Here is a 16,369-nt window from a genome sequence, read left to right as displayed (position 1 = left end):
TCCAGTCTTGGTCTCCTGCATAGGAGGCGAGAATTCTACCCCTAGGCCACCACTGCCGCATATGATTTGGGTCACTCGTCACCACTGAATAGAAAGTGACGCCTAGCTGACCCCCAGCAGGTTCTGAGGCTGAGAGTCACATGGGAGGAGACTGCCCATCTTTTCTGGTGTCCCTGGTGGATTCACACTGGCACGGAGGCCCGGCCTTTACGTTGGCAGTGCGGTTCCCTGTGGACTCTGCCTCCAGAAGTGCCTAGGACTTGGGCGTATGTGTGCCAAGCCACATTTTTCTCTCATTGAACTAAGATTGTTTTCCCTCTGGACCTCTTTCGGTTATTTCTTCACGCGTTTGTCTGCACCTGACACTTCTTTATAGAGGAAAGCATGTGGCAGGAAATGGGGGCGCACCTCATCATGATTTTACCTGTTAAGTTTCGGAGCACTGGTCATCCAGTGGCTAAGCGCTCAGCTGCTAACCGGAAGTTCAGGGTTTCGAATCCAGCAGTTGCTCTGCAGGAGAAAGCGGTTACAGCTCTGGGACCTATAGATTTATGGCTCTGGGCCCTGTAGGGCGGTCCTACTCTGTTCTGCCCGGGGAGCTCTGACTGAGGACCGATGTGACAACAGCCAGTTTGGGTTTTGTGATTGATGTTTGAGGGCAGGATTTTGAAAACTCAGTGTGAATTGAGTTTTGGTCACTAGAGTCAGCTTGCTTCTCTCAAACTGGATGTTTGGGATTTTTGCTGTGTGTGCCCTGTCTGGGGATGAGCTGTGGTGGAGAGGGGAAGTTGGAAGCAAAGGGGTGGATGTTTTCCTCAGAAATAGAAATCTTGGGCATAGTCTTTAGTGCTTCCTCTTCTGCTACTTGGCCGCCACCCCCAGCGCTCCGTTTTGGTGCATGCGCATTACAAGATAAGTGACAAACATCATTGTGCTGTCCACTTGATTCTGACACTTAGCACAACTTACAGGACAGAGTGGAACGGCCCAAAATGGAGTTCGCAAGGTTGCACACTTTCTGATGGCCGGTCGCCCCACCTTTCTCCCAGGGAGAAGCTGGCAAGTTCGAACTATTGGCCTTTCCGGTTAGAAATCAAGTGCTTAAACTACTGCACTGCCAGTGCTCTTTGCTTTCAAGGTAAAAGAGCAGATTAGAAAGGCCCCTGAGATGGGAACTGTATTTCCCAGAGGAGCTGGCCTTTCATTTCAGAGAGGCCCACTTAGCTGAGGCTTCGCCGAGTTGAAAGCAGGAGTGTCCCTGGCTAGTATGTGCAGGAGTCGTCACTGAAGTTGGGCGGTTTAGGAATCACAGAGCACCGGAAGGGAGCCGAGCTGGGCAGTGTTAAGCCAGAGAGTACATCTGCATGGTAGCTTGCTCTGAGAATGTAGTGGCCTGCTGATAAATCAGCCACCCAGAGTCTGATGGTAATGAAAGAACTGAGTAGAATGACCTGGAGTAAAAGGCCGCTGCGAAGCGCATCCAGCATGGCGATGAATAAAAACTTCTCTTTCCGGCCCCCAAAGAAATCTGTGGCAGAGATAAAGATGCAAGGCTCACCTACCATCAGGCCCTTTGGTCTGTTTATCCTTCTCTGAAAGATTGGAATTAGGGAGGAGAAAAGCCCCAGCCAACAGCCCCTGGGTTGTAAATTAGTTCATAAACTCTGTCACATCCTATCTCTGCAATAGCCTATTTTATATATACTTGTCCTTTTGATTTATTTGTTTCTCTGCGTACTCCCAGTTTTATTTTGGTAGCATAAGTCAATGTGTGAGTTTTAGGTTATACAAAAAGTTTTTCTATAAATGACCTGCCTGGTGCCTGTGGGGAAAATAATAGGTATGTGCGTACACATTGTATACAGCTTGGTGCTGTGGACCAGAACGGCGACGTTAAGTTTAGATTGCAGTCCTAGTAATTTAATACTAGTAATTCTGATGACACATGTGTGTTGGTACATGCCAAAATATATGTCTCTTTATCATAAAATTCATTTTGGACCCTGCTTCCAAGACCCTTCCAGGGTTTTTATAGTGACACAAGCTGATACAGTGCTTCCTTCTGCTGCTGTGAGGTCCCAGTGAGTTTGAGTTGGAGTCAGCTGAATAGCAGCTGAAAACAGCAGCAGCAGCAGCAACAACAACAACATAGGTCTAATAGGTGATTTCTACATAACAACATAAGTGCTACTAGTTCTTGTTGCACCTAGAATCACTATCATTGAAGCAACACTGCATATCTTCCCATGTGCCTACGTGCAATACCTGTGTTCAAACCTGGGAGATTTGTATCCATCTGATAGCTCCCCTGTGCAGAGATAGGAAGCTCTAGTGGCCTACTGGGTAAGGAGTTGTGCCGCCAACTGTCCAGCTGTCGTGCAGGGAAAAGCTGGACAGTCTCCTCCTGTGTGATGTCCATCCTCTGAAAACCCACTGGAGGGTCAACTGTGAGTCAGTTCTGACTCGACAGCTATGATTAAGCTGAGTTCTGTATTAAGGAAGGTAAGCATTAGTTATTGCTTGTTGAAGTGTTCCCCCACCTCCACAGCAGTGATGAAAGATTTGAGAAGAGAAAATGCTAGAATTTATTTCCGATCAAATGCAATGCTTTCCATTTTAAGTTCATGTCTGAAGCAGTCAGGAAAGGGGAAGGGAAGAGAGCAGAGGGCACACGGGTGGGGTCCACGAGAAAGCAAGCAAAGCAGAAGGTCTTAGAGGAAGGGAAAGAGGGGAGACTGGAAAAGCAAGCCAGACATTTTCTTGGTGAAGAATGGTCCCAAAGTAACCTCAGGATGGTCCGCCTCTCTCAGTCCAGCCTCCCACCCCCACATAGAAAAAGCCCGGCAAACAGACTGGCAGAAAGCAAAGAACCAGGGAAAGTAGAGCAAACCACAGATTGTTGGCAAATACCCAACACAAGCCGTTTCAGAAGTGGATGCCACTCCTGCTTCCAGGTTTGTTTTAATCAGGGAGCTCCAGCAAACACTGTCCATCACGGGTAACCATCATCACATTTGACACATCTGTGTCACAGTGTTTAGCATCACAGCAACCACGAGTTACCTCTGGACAGCAAATGGACAGACCAGTGCTATACCACTTAGAAGAATGTTTGACCAAAAACATTTAAAACCAGGCCTGAGGGCCGCAGATTAAAATCACCCACCTTGAGCTTGGTAGCATCACTTTCTGTCCACTAGGCCTATGTAGCTCTCTCTATGTTGTCGTGGTTATGGTTGTTAAGTACCATCGAGTTGTGAATGACTCATAGCGACCCTATGAATGAAAGACCTGAGCACTGTTCACTGAGTTTCCGGAGGCAAGCCATTTCAAAAGTGGATGCCTCTCCTGCTTTTATTTGAAAAAAAAAAAATACTCCTAAAGAGCCTGATGGTATAGTGCCTAATGTATCAGGCTGCTAACCCAAAGGTCGGTAGCTTGAATCCACCAGCGCTCGTCAGAAGAAAGATGAGCAGTCTCCTCTTGGAAAGATTTACAGCCTCAAAAACATGATAGAGTCACTGTGAGTTGTATCTGACTTCATGGCAGTGGATTAGGGAGTCAAAGGCTTGGGTCATGTCTTCGAAGCAGCGTGGTACTGCAGAGGCACCTGGCTATCCCTGACCAAGTAAAGGATCATTTCAGAACAATGAATGACAGCGTGGTAGCTATAAAGGCTTCCTCCTCAAAGGGCTGCAGACCTTCAGCAGTCACTGAGGGAGAGCATCCGCATCTGTCTTCATATCGACAACACACTTTGGACTTCTGAAGTGGGACGGGGCTCCATCCCAATCGAGTCCCACTGCTGGGCTTAACCCCAGGTGCACGTGGGATTCCCAGTCCAGTCTCTGCCTGGCTGCCTCTTGCTCATTTACTTTTCCTGAGATTTTTGTACATGAGAACTGGTGCTTTTAGTTGAGAAACCCTTTTTATGTCGCGTTCGGATCTGGGGACTAGTCCTCCATTTCCAGAGATGAGTTTGACGCACTGTGCAGTGGTGAACTGTTGATTCAGAGTGAGGCAGCCGGAATGAAAGCTCCGTGGGCAGCTCGGAAGATGATGAGCCCCCTTTTGGTACAATGCCATCACAGCTCCATTAGGACTTCCCTTACTGCAGACATCTGCTTGCTTTTATTGCCCATGTGTTACTTAAGATGGTCTGGTTTTTTCATGACTTAAGTGACTAGACTCTACAAACTATTTTGAAAGACTTTTTTAGTGTTTCCCTGAAAAGATGTCTCTCTCTCTCTGCCTGTATCACTAATAACTGGCTCATGAGAGTCGCAGACATGATGAAGATCAGATTTGTTCGTTTCCCCACCTTTTCCGAGGATGACGTTATAACCACAGTAGCTTGGCACACTGCGGTATGCATTGCCACTTGGGATTGTAACACTCTCGAGTCTCTGTTAGCACACTAAGTTGAAAGAAACTGGGTGTTTCCAGTGGCCAAACAGAAGCTGGGCAGCTGCTGGGATCTGCTTGCCTACCATAGCTCGATGCTTTGTCTGACTCACTGTGCTTTGCAGGAGCTCACTGCTTCCCCATCTGCATGGCCCTTTCTCCCTGAAGAGCTGCTGGGCGTTCTGTTTACCCTCCAAGCTGTGCACATGTCCAGAGAGGCAGGGCCCATCGCTGCTGTTCCAAGTGACTGGCTCCTTCCAGGACTTCCTGGTGTGCCAGTTTACTTCACTGTGATGATAAGAAGGGGCTGGGAGCTGATAGGACTGCTTGAGAAAATGAGAGCCAGGGAACAAAGGCTCTACCTGTATGACTGGAGTGGGGGGAGGTGGTGTGGGAAAAAGACAAGCGTCAGTGGTGACTGCAGACTGGAGAAAGGTTGGCAAGAGGGCTAATGACGGGTAAAATGGGTCTCCTTAGCCCACTGATGAGAGAGAGTCTTGGAGGGATGTCTCTGTACCCTCAGGGTCCTGTACCATGCAGAGCAGTACAAAGTAGGCCAACTGGAAGAGTGCCCACAGGATATTCTATAAAATATGACTCTTGCATATGTTATAGGATTATGTACAGGCAGGAGCATCCGTGTGGTCCCCGGGGGAAGAGCCCTGGAAGAGGCTCTGTGAGGATTGTGGGAAGGCCTGGAGGCTGGCAGAGTTAAGACAAGGACTGGTGGGGGAGACTCTTAGGAGACCGAAGAGAACAAATGTGGAAATGTTCGCTTGTCAGCGCTTCTTTCTACTTCACGTCCATTTGTTTCTCACTGTCTCTGGGTTCTGAATTCAGACTGAAGGGGAGGCAGGCAACTGAGAGTGGAATGGAAAGATGCCCACTGCTCAGTGAGTGCGGAGAGGCAAAACATTTGATAGAGAAGTGGAGGTCAAAGTAGTCAGTGCAACAATTTGTGTTTAAGAAAAAGAATGTTCCACAAGTCACAAGTAGAGAAAATATTAGATGAATGAGCTTCACGTAATTAAGAATCTTCTCCTCTCTTGATACATATATGTACACACAGGGAGAAGTAGGCATACCCAAAGCAGGAGTGGCATCCACTTCCTAAACCACATGCCTCCGGGAACTCTATGAACTTTGATAAAGGTCGATAGTTATAGAAAGGCTTCAGGACTTCTGTTCATAGGGTCGCTATGAGTCGTGCCTGACTTGACAGCAATCAACAACAAGTGAAGGATGTAGTTGTTGTTATGTGCCGTCAAGTCACCTGCGACTCATAGTCACCCTGTGTACAGCAACTCTAAACCCTGCTCTATCCCTTGCCAATCTTATTGTCTCCAACATGCCTATCCCCATTACTCCAGTGACAGAATCAATCCATCTCATCTAGGGTCATCCTCTCCCGCGCTGTCCCTCCACCCTCTCAAGCATGACATCCCTCTCTAAGGACTGATCCCACCTTGCAACATGTCCAAAGTATGTCAGACGAAGCTTCAGAATCCTTGCCTCCAAGGAGCAGCCTGGTCTTCAAGGATGAACTTGTTTGTTCTCCTAGCAGTCCATGGTACATTCAATACTCTTCTCCAGCACCAAAGCTCAAAGGCATCAACTCCCCTTCTATCATCCCTAGTATTTTTCCAGCTCTCTGATGCATAGCAAGTAATTGCAAAGACCATGGCCTATAACAGGCACACCTTAGTCTCCTGACTGAAATCACTGCTCTTCAGTATCTTGGAGAGGTCTCTGACAGCAGACTTTCCCAATGGAATTCATCTCTGAATTTCCTGGCTGCTGGTACCAAGAGTGTTGATTGTAGAGTCAAGCAAACTAAAGCTGTCAACAGTCTCAGTCTCTTCACCAACTATCATGATGCTGCCATTCGGCCCAGTGGAAGGAAAGGATAGATGTAGAAGAGAATTTACCTGGTTTTCACAACCCACAGTTGGCCGTGTCCAGCACCACTAACTGTTGACTGCCTGTAAGGATGTGAAGAGTACAGCAAAAGTGGGATGACATGCTTTTGCACTGCACAAACCTGAATTAGAGTCTCTACCATGTCCTTGGAGGAGGACATCATGCTTGAAAGGATGGAGGGACAGCACAAAAGATGAAGACCCAGAGTAAGCTGGATTGACTCAATGACTTGGAGTAATGGGGGTATGTGTGTCAGAAACAATGAAATTGGCTCAGGATAGAGCAGGGTTCAGAGCTGTTGTACATAGGGTCACTATGAGTCAGAGTTGACTCAACAACACATAACAACCACCACCACGTCACTTGCTAGCTACCCTTCCTGCCCGTGATACTTCTGCCCTTGTGTTCTTTCATCTTCTGCTTTTCTAGGTCTTTGACTGAGAGGAAATGAGATGATGCATGTATGGTATTTGGCAGAGAGAAATTGTTTCGGAAACGTTGGCTACGATTGGCTCCTCTAAACTCTTTGGAGCTTACCGCCCAGTATCTGGTAAACATGAGAACTGCGGGGATGTCATTACGAAGGACAAATTCTACAAAATGTACCAGCTCTAGGGGAGGGGTGCTGACTAAAAGGCTCAGGAGGTTGTCGGTTAACACTGCTTTTCTTCAGAATCACTCAGAATGTGTCCGGCTTCGCTCAGAGGACTGTGGTCTCTGTATTGTTGCGGGGAAGCATGTGAGAGCAGTACTGACTTGTCTTTCCGAGCCTCGCAAGTATTCTGCCTTTGACAGGGTGCAGCAGTCTGATAACTTCTCTGTTGCTTTCTGTTAGTAGAAAAGGCTGTAGTTTCCTTTTCAACAGGTTTCACTCCACCTTCCACAGATCCTGACTTTACAGATTTTACTCTGTGGCTAGTAAAAAAGACTAGAGACTGCTTGAGTTGCACGTGGGCCTCGATTTGCAATGAACCTGTCCATTTAATTCACAATGGGCAGCTTTATACCCTCAAAATAACTTCCCAAAGAATAGTTCCAAGACTAAGCCACCTTGAAGTTTTGCATGTAAAACACTGCTGAAGTGAATTTGCATTAATGCTACTAAAATATTCCACGATGGCAGGCAAACTTTGTAATATTTGTTATCTTAAAGCTAGCTTTAAGAGTTTTGCCTGGAGACAAATTCAGTATAAAATGCTTGAACAAATTAAGCACAAAAGAAAAATTTGTTTGGAAGATGATGTTTTTCCCTGCCTGGTTTTGTATTTCATCTAAGGTCAGAAGCATGTTAGTCATTTTATACATGTCCTGAAGACACATTTCAGGAGGGCACACACTGTAATCAAAACCAAAATCCTATTTCTATAAATAGGCAAAAAGGCACCAATATTGAAAGAAAGAACTTGATATCCGTGGCTGTTTCCTCATTCTGTCACTCTCAAGGAACTATACTTTAGCGAAGAAAACCATATTAAAGTCATCCTAAAAGTGACTACTAATAGGAAGTTTCATCGCTGTAGTGTGTTGTTTGCCGACATCTGTTGCTGTGTACCATCGAGTCTGAACCAACCCACAGCCGACTCTTCTGTGGGTTTTCAGAGGCAGTAATAGCACGGGAGGAGAATGCTCATCGCTCTCTCTCATGAAGCACTTGGTGGATTTGAACTGCATGCCTTCGGGGTTGCAGCGCATCTTCTTACCACTAGGCCTCCTGAGCTGCCATCTAACCGGCTCCATATAACAGAATGAAGCACTGCCTGCTGTGGTGCCGTCTTCATGACTGTAGGACTTTGAGCCCATCTCAGAGCTGGTTTCCCTCGTCTATGTTGGCCTTCAGCTTGCTGTACTCTCTCTAGGATGAGTTGGCTCATTCTTTTGACAGTCAAGAGCACATCCATTCAATCAGTGTCTTCCACTTTGATCAGGAATCACTATCTCTGGAAACAGCAGCCAAGAAGTCAAGTGATGTTCACTGCACTGGACAACTATGTACAGATGACCTCTTAAAAGTTTAAAAAACAGGTCATTTTAATGACTGTGAAGACTGGACAGTGGACAAAGCACAGCAGAGAAGAATTGATGCTTTTGAAAGACAGAGTTGGCAAAGAATGCTGAATACCCCATGGAGGGTTGAGGTCCTTTTAGCATAAATAAGTTTACTTTTTTTCCCTCCTCATAGAGGCATTGACAAATCACTTATTTGCTTGCTTTACTGAAAAAATAGATTCTAAAACTTGACTCCCTCTCTAATGTGCTATAACAAAAACACTTGGAATTCCCCATCCTTCAAATAGGAGATATGAGAAGAAAAAGAACACACGTCTTCCATGCTGGATTTTCTTAGAGCCTTGAGCACAGATGCTGTGTCTTTGTCTCACACATATTTGAGCCTTCAAAAGTGCCCATTTGTCAAAATCCCTTTCTGTGAACATGTCAGTTGCCTTTAAGTTTACAGAATAACCCACAGGGCAGAAAAACTTGAAAGTTTAACATCAAAGGGCTTGAGAAATCTCAATTTTCATGCAGGAATTTTACTATCTGGTTAGACTGTGTAATTTGAACTCTTCTTGAGAAAAATTGTGGTGGAAATTGGGGTCCTTCAGCTCACCTAGTTGTATATCTACAGCTCTTCCTCCTCCTCCATTGTTCTGTGAGTGGCCTTCTGAAGGAAGACACCTCTGTCACAGGTACCTTTGTTTGCCTACTAGATCTCAAAACATGCTCTTGATGGAGCTCTGGTGGCCTAGTGGCAAGAAGCTGCACTGAAATCCTGAAGGCATATGGTTCGAATCCACCAGATGCTCTGCTGGAGAAGGAGGGGCAATCTACTTCTGTGCCAGTTGGATCTGATTAGACAGTACACAACAGCAACAATTTAAAAAGAAACCCCAAAATATGCTCTTGAGTTCCATTTTGTCAGTAATGATTCTTATTAGACAATATTCAAAGTGGCTCATACTAAATTATTTTTCCCATATGCCTTTGGAGAGCCATTCATAGTAAAATTATTTGGAGTTGATCCGGCAGCCCCAAATGTGCCGTGTAGTTGGTTGGTGTTGATTCCACAACATTTAGAAGCCTACCGTGTTCATGGAGTTTCCGTCTTTCATGCAGAGACAGGGTTTGATTTCTTCCAGTGCATTACACGCACAGCTACCTGTTGCATGTTGCTGTGATGCTGAACAGGTACCAGGGGAGCTTGCAGACTAAGATAGACTAGGAAGAAAGGCCTGGTGGTCCACTTCTGAAAAACAGCCAGTGAAAACTCTGTGGAGCACAATATTTCGATCTGACTCTGATCATTAGCCTGGCACAGAACTAGGCAGTGTTTTCTGTTGGTGGTGTGTTCGTTCTGGTGAGTATAGGATCTCCAGGGGTTGGGAATTATTCAGTGGCAGCCGGAGACACGCCAGATTGTGTTCTGGAAAGTCTGCTGGCTATTCAAAGAGAGACAATTCTCAGGAATTTAGAGCAAGTAAAAACTCTTGGGGCATAGTGGCTAGATGATTGGCTGCCAGCTAAAAGGTCAGCAGTTCAAACCCGCTCCCGTTCTGTGGTAGAAAGATGAGGCAATCTGTTTGCATAAACATTGACAGCATTAGTAACCCTGTAAGGCGGTCCAGCTCTGTCTTACAGCATCATTACGAGCTGGAATAGACTGTATGGCAGTGAGTTTTATGATGAATGAAATCCGTATCATCTCCATCCTTAATGTCCTTTGTTTAGTAGAGGCCTAAGCAACTCTAATGTAAAACAGAATTCATTCATTTGTTCAACAAACACATATTAGGCAACTATTTATTGGGCTATGGAGACACACGTTTCCTTCCCTCAAGGAAATTACAGTTTGATAAAGAATTTTAAATAGGTGCTAAGTAGAAATACAAACTGAACATTTTCATTAGAAGCATAACTTACATGTAGCATGGGTGAAGAAAGCTACAATCTGTTGAATGTCAGAAATTACAACTCTGGTTTATGTTTGTATCAGGATTGACTGTGTGAAGACTATGTAATGGCTGGGAAAAGTCTAAACCCATTTTGTTGGCTGGGCATTTTTAAAAGTGCATTTTCAAGCTCGGACTTAGATTTCTGTTGTCGATGTGAAGGAGCTCAAGCCTGAAGTGTTTCTCAAATGTGAATGAACTTCAGAATTTCCAGGCAGATTCCTGGATTCCATCTACAAAAGGTCGCATTCAGTAGATCTGAAAGGGGACATAGGACATTTCATGTTGTGCTGTTAACCCAAAGGTTGGTGACTCAAATCCACCAGCTCTCCTCAGGATAAAGATTTCTCCTGGAAAGATTTCCAGGCCTGAGAGACCTGATGGAGGTTTACTGTGAGTCAAGGTCAACCTGATGGCAGTGGGGATGCGGCTGGTGCTACTGGACCCTGGACCCCACTTTGAGTAGCTTGAAGATCTAGATATTGGATGCAATGCCTCCTAGGTCTTGAGGAGAGCTTAAAGAATAGAAGGGTTTCTGCACTTCTGATTGAAGGCCGGTTGTTGTTTTTATCATGTGCCATCGAGTCAGAACCGACCCGTTGCTGAGCCTTTGTTGAGTTTTCAGAGGCAGTGAATTGCACAGGAGATGCCCATCCTTCTCCCCCAGGGCCTCTGGTGGATTTAAAGCACATGCCTTTGGAATCACCATGTAGCTTCTTTCCTGTAGGCCAGTAGGGCTCCCTTGAGAGCCAATAGAGGAAAATAAAAAAAACACAAAACACAAACAAAACAAACCCGAAACAACAAACAAACAAAAATCCTATTGCAAATCAAATTCAGAAACAAACTCTTCTTTGATTGGTTCAGGACCTTAGAACTAGTTTGGTAAAATTTTAGATTTCAGGAAATGCCTTTGCACCATGGAGCAACTAAAAAACAAACAAAACCACTTTAGAAGACACGTAGCCAGAACGTACCTTTGAAGTGAAATTTTGCTTACTTGCTCTGGACACACCATCCAGAAAGGCCAGGTGCTAGCAAACAGAAAAGAGTATCACATTTGGTGTGAGTTTGGTGAGTGGAAGGCAAAGGAAACCCTCTGTGAGATACCAAATGATCATGTAGAAAGATGGCTTAGGGCCAGGCAAGTAACAACAGAAAGTTCAGCAAGCCAGCCTGCTCATCACACAGCTGCCTAACTCCCAGAGCCGAGGAAAAAGTTTGTTTGCTGGAGTTCTGGAAGCTTAGAGTCTCCACTCTCATACACACCTTGAGTCTTTACATTTTTAAACATTGTTTGCTTTTTTACAGTTTGCATCCCTGATCACTGGGCCCCCCTGGGAGGCCGTTTCATGTTTTCAGTGGAGAAGCCACACAAGATTCCACAGAGGGAGACTGTCCAGGACACATCATGATGAGCTCACCGTGTCCCTAGGAACCAAGTCAAGAGTCTTCTTTTCCTCACTTTTGTGACAACTTCAGCCTATATTTTCCTGAGTCTATGTATTGGAGGGAGGGGGGAAAGCATTACATATAGACATCAAATAATTGACTTCTTGTCCAGACTCAGACCCTGCTGCCCACTCTGAGACTTGGAACCCTGTTAAGTTCATGAAATTCCCTGGTCTAGAGGGTCTGGGCCTATAAAATGAGAATGCAAGACAGTAGAGAATTTCTACAGGGACTCTAATGGTGTCATTTGTCACCAGGTGTTTTTGGAGTAATGTGAAAAAGGCATATTCCAAAATATGTGCAAAGGGGATTTAAAAAAAGAATAAGATGTAATCCCCAGAAGATCCAGCAATTGTATGCTTGAGCATTTATTCCAGAGAAATCATCTTATATCCACACACAGAAACCTGTACACAAACGTTCCTAAACAGCTTTATTCCTAATACCCCAAAACTGGAAGTACCCGGTAGCCTGTAGATGAATGGTTAGACAAACTGTAGTACATCCATACCGTGGAATACTATGTAACAAGAAACAGGAACAAGTTATCAATGCTCAAAACAATATGGATCGATGAGTCCGCAGGGAATTAATCCTGTGTGGGAAAAAAACCTAAACAACTAATCCCAAAAGGTTACCTAATGAGAGATTTCGTTTAAAAACTGGAAGGAAGGAAGGAGAGGGAAAGGAGGAGGAGAAGGAGGGGGGAGGGATGGAGGGAGGACAAATTAGTGATTGCTAGGTGCAATCACCCAGGTCCTCTTTTTGCACAGCCTTCCCGAATGTCTGCTTTTTACAAGATTAGCTTCCTTCTGTATGGACCTATCTGCTGAGAGGTGTGCATGGAAGCTCCGACACAATGGATTATAAATCAAATTGTGGTTTTCTATTTGAGGATGAAATGTCTTCAGTGCTCGGGGAAACCCTGCAGACTGATGTGATCCCTGTAGGCCCAGCACTAGACTCCAGGAACAGGCCAATTTGGGTTGTAACTGGTTGTAAATGGTTTCCAGCCTAGGGTTATGACAAGCAGGCATGCTCTCATCAGTCCACTCTGCAAGGAAACACCAGGAGACTGGCTTGCCTTCTCATGCTCTCATCAGTCCACTCTGCAAGGAAACACCCAGGAGACTGGCTTGCCTTCTCATCACAGCCCAGGATGAACTACAAAATGCCCTGGCCTAGGCATCACTCTAAAAATTGGTACAGTGGGGTAACAGTAGGCTCCCCACACCAACTTCTCCCAGGGCAAGTCAAAACAACTGTGAGGTCTGTGTCCCACAAAGCAAGCTTTGAAGGGACGTCAAGCCAGTCTCAGATGTCCTTACTGGCCTCAGGCAGGCAGACCAGCACTGGGATGCTGGCTAAAACATGTGACCCTAATTATAATTTTGAACCCTCATGTATGGATGTTGGAGTCCCTGTGTAGTGCAGGCAAACCCTCAGTTACTAACTGAAAGATTGGTGGTTTGAATCCACCCCGCGGGACATTGGAAGAAAGCCTTGACTATCTCCTTTAGATAAAAAAAGGCATAGCCATTGAACACCTTCGTGGAGAAGAGTTCTACTCTGACACAGAGACTCTCTAATGAGCTGAGACTGACTTGCTGGAAACTGGTTTCACGGAGATGGAAATCATATGAAAGGATTTTGATGCTTATCAAATACAATTTCATTATGTCGCTGTCAGGTGCTGTTCTGCTGGCTTTGACTCATAGCAACCCTGTGTGTAACATACTGAAACACTGCACGGTCCTGGGCCATCCTCTTTCTCGTCGCTATGTTGGAGCCCTGTCCCGACGCCACTCAAGCCATCTCATTGAGAGCTTCTCTTCGTGTTTTTCACTGACCCTCTGCTTTTCCACGTGTGCCCCTCTCCAGGGACTGGCCCATCCTGATTTCGTGCCTGAACTGAGTGAGAGGAAGTCTCATTTGTGCTCATCTGCCAATACTTCTTCCAAGACAGATGTGTTCATTTTTTCTGACAGCCCCTGGCATATTCAAATTCTTCACCATACTTCAAAGACATCACTAATTATTCAGTCTCCTTTATTCATTGCCCAGTTTTCATATGCATATATTGTTGTTGTTTGCCATCAAGTCGAGCACTATGAACAAAAGGCCTGAAGCCTTTCAATAACTATTGTCCTTTCTCCAAGTTTTTAGACTTTCCAGAGGCATGCGGTTTAGGAAGTGGATGCCACTCCTGCTTCCACACCTGTCTTAAACTGGGAGCTCCACTAAACACTGCCCACGATGGGTAGCCATTATGGTATCTGGCACATCTATGGCACAGTTGTTCCATTATGGCATTTGAGACTCAAATGGCACCAGGTTCAGTGTCACAGCAAACCCAGATTACCTCAGCACAGCAAACTGACAGAGGAGTGCTGCATGACTTAGAAGAATGTTCCTCCAAAATATGGTAATAAGGGGTTAAAATATATAATCCCTTGGGCCCACCTTTTAAATATAAGGGCCTTCCGGGAGGTCTTGTTGACTCTAAACAAAAGGCTTAAATAAAAAAAAAAAACCAAACAATCCACACAAACCCTCAACCCAAACAAGAGCACCATCTTCCCGAGTCTAGCTGCTTCACCCAACACAAGGGCCTGGTGTTATATGTTGCTGTTGTTGTTAAGTGTTGGAATAGCGACCATAGAAACCAAAAACCTTAACCCTGTTCTATAACGATTGTCCTTTCTCTAAGTTCATGGTTTCCACAGGCGTGGTTAGGAAGTGGATGCCACTTCTGCTTTCAAGCCTGTCGTAATCTGTGAGCTCTACGAAACATTGTCAACCATGTGTAACCATTTTGGCATTTGATGCACCACTGGCATATGAGGAACTGAAAATATCATAGCTTGGGTAAGGTGTACCTCTGTCTTTATAGTGACGTTTATTTCTTTTTCAATGAATCCCTTTTGAGTCAAAATGTACAAATCATACTGACTTCTCATACAATGATTCATTGGCATTTTGGTTTACCAGTGGCTAAACCAGTACATTCCACCAGAAGTACAAGCTGAAGAGGCTGCAGAATTAGGGACATCATTGTTGATAGCAGATGGATCCTGGCTGAGAATACCAGAATGTATGTTTGTGTTTTATTGACTATGCAAAGGCATTTGACTGCATGGATCATAACAAATTATGGCTCCCATTGAGAAGAATGGCAATTCCAGGACATGTAATTGTGCTCATCTGGAATCTGTACCTTGTTGTGCAAACAGTGTAATGGAACACTGCATGGTTTATGATCAGGAAGGGTGTGTGTCAGTGTTGTATCCTTTCTTCATACCTATTCAATCTGTATGCTGAGCACTTACTTCGTGAAGCTGGCCTCTATGATTGGAGTGTAGCATCAGGATTGGAGGGAGACTCATCAACAACCTGCATTACACAGACGACACAACCTTGCTTGCTGAAAGTGAGGATACAAAATGCTTGCTGCAGGACATCAAGGACTACAGGCTTCAGGATGGTCTACATCTCAACATCGCGAAGACAAAGATCAAGTTCGAGTAGGAGCAAAGAGCTGACCCCTGACCGCTCTGAGCAGCACCCCCTCCCACCCGGCTGGCCTACACCAAGCCCGGCACTGTGAGCAGCGGTGCAGGGACAGGAAGCTCGTCGCAGCAAAGGTGTGGGGAACAGTCAAGTGGTTCAGCGTAAGGAACCTCATGAACAGGAATGACAGGAAGATGTGTTTGTACCACAAACAGCCATAAAGAACAACAACCCCAGGAAGTATCTTTGCTTTGTAGGAGACTGGAGTTTGATGATGTTGGAGGAGAAAAGCAAAAGTTGGAGGAGGCAGCAGGGGTTGCAGGGCCTGGTGGCGTTCCGGTGCAAGGCAGTGAATATGCAGCAGCCCGTAACCAATATAGACGTCACCCACGTAATTCCCAGAATAGTGAGAGTGGGGAGAAGAACGAGGGATTGGAGGCTGCTCCCGAAGGCCAGGCCCAACAACGCAGGCACTGGCTCCCACCTTATCACATACAGAGACCATATGGGCTTTGACCACAGTATTCCAACCCCCCTGGGCAGGGAGAAGGGATGGAGGGTGCAGACAACCACGGTGCAGGAGAACAAGGCAGAGCAGTGAGACAGAATATGTGTCAGGGTTTTAGACCACGATTTCGCAGGGGCCCTCCTCGCCAAACACAGCCTAACGAGGACGGCAATGAAGAAGATAAGGAAAATCAAGACGAGACCCGAGGTCAGCAGCCACCTCAAGGTCAGTACCTTCGCAACTTCAATTACCAACGCAGACGCCCAGAAAACCCTAAACCACAAGATGGCAAAGAGACAAAAGCAGCTGATCCACCAGCTGAGAATTCATCTGCTCCGAGGCTGTGCAGGGCGGGGCTGAGTAAATGCCGGCTTCCCATCTCTACCGTCATCCGGTTCAGTCATCCAGCGAGAAGAACCGAGTATGAAACTCCAGCAATAAGAAACGAACAAGAGATGGGAACTGAAGACCTTGCCAGTTGACCAGATAACTAGAACTCTCTGCATTATCTGTGCCTTATGGGGTTTTTATTATTTTTACCTAAAGACGTCTCTTTTTTGGTAATGAAAAATGTGTTTTTTAAAAGGCTTGGTTTTTCTCAAAATACCTTTAAAGGTTTTTAACTTGT

General features: G+C 45.5%; 1 pseudogene; it reads left to right on the top strand.

The window, feature by feature from the left end:
* The window catches only part of LOC102849375, a 29,567-nt pseudogene extending 13,344 nt beyond the window's left edge, over positions 1-16,223 (top strand).
* Positions 16,224-16,369: the final 146 nt, after the last annotated feature.

This window comes from Elephantulus edwardii, unplaced genomic scaffold (assembly GCF_000299155.1).
Source record: "Elephantulus edwardii isolate Elephantulus edwardi_28Jun2011 unplaced genomic scaffold, EleEdw1.0 scaffold00115, whole genome shotgun sequence".
Taxonomy (NCBI): Eukaryota; Metazoa; Chordata; class Mammalia; order Macroscelidea; family Macroscelididae; genus Elephantulus; species Elephantulus edwardii.
This window is presented reverse-complemented; position numbering and strand designations above follow the sequence as displayed.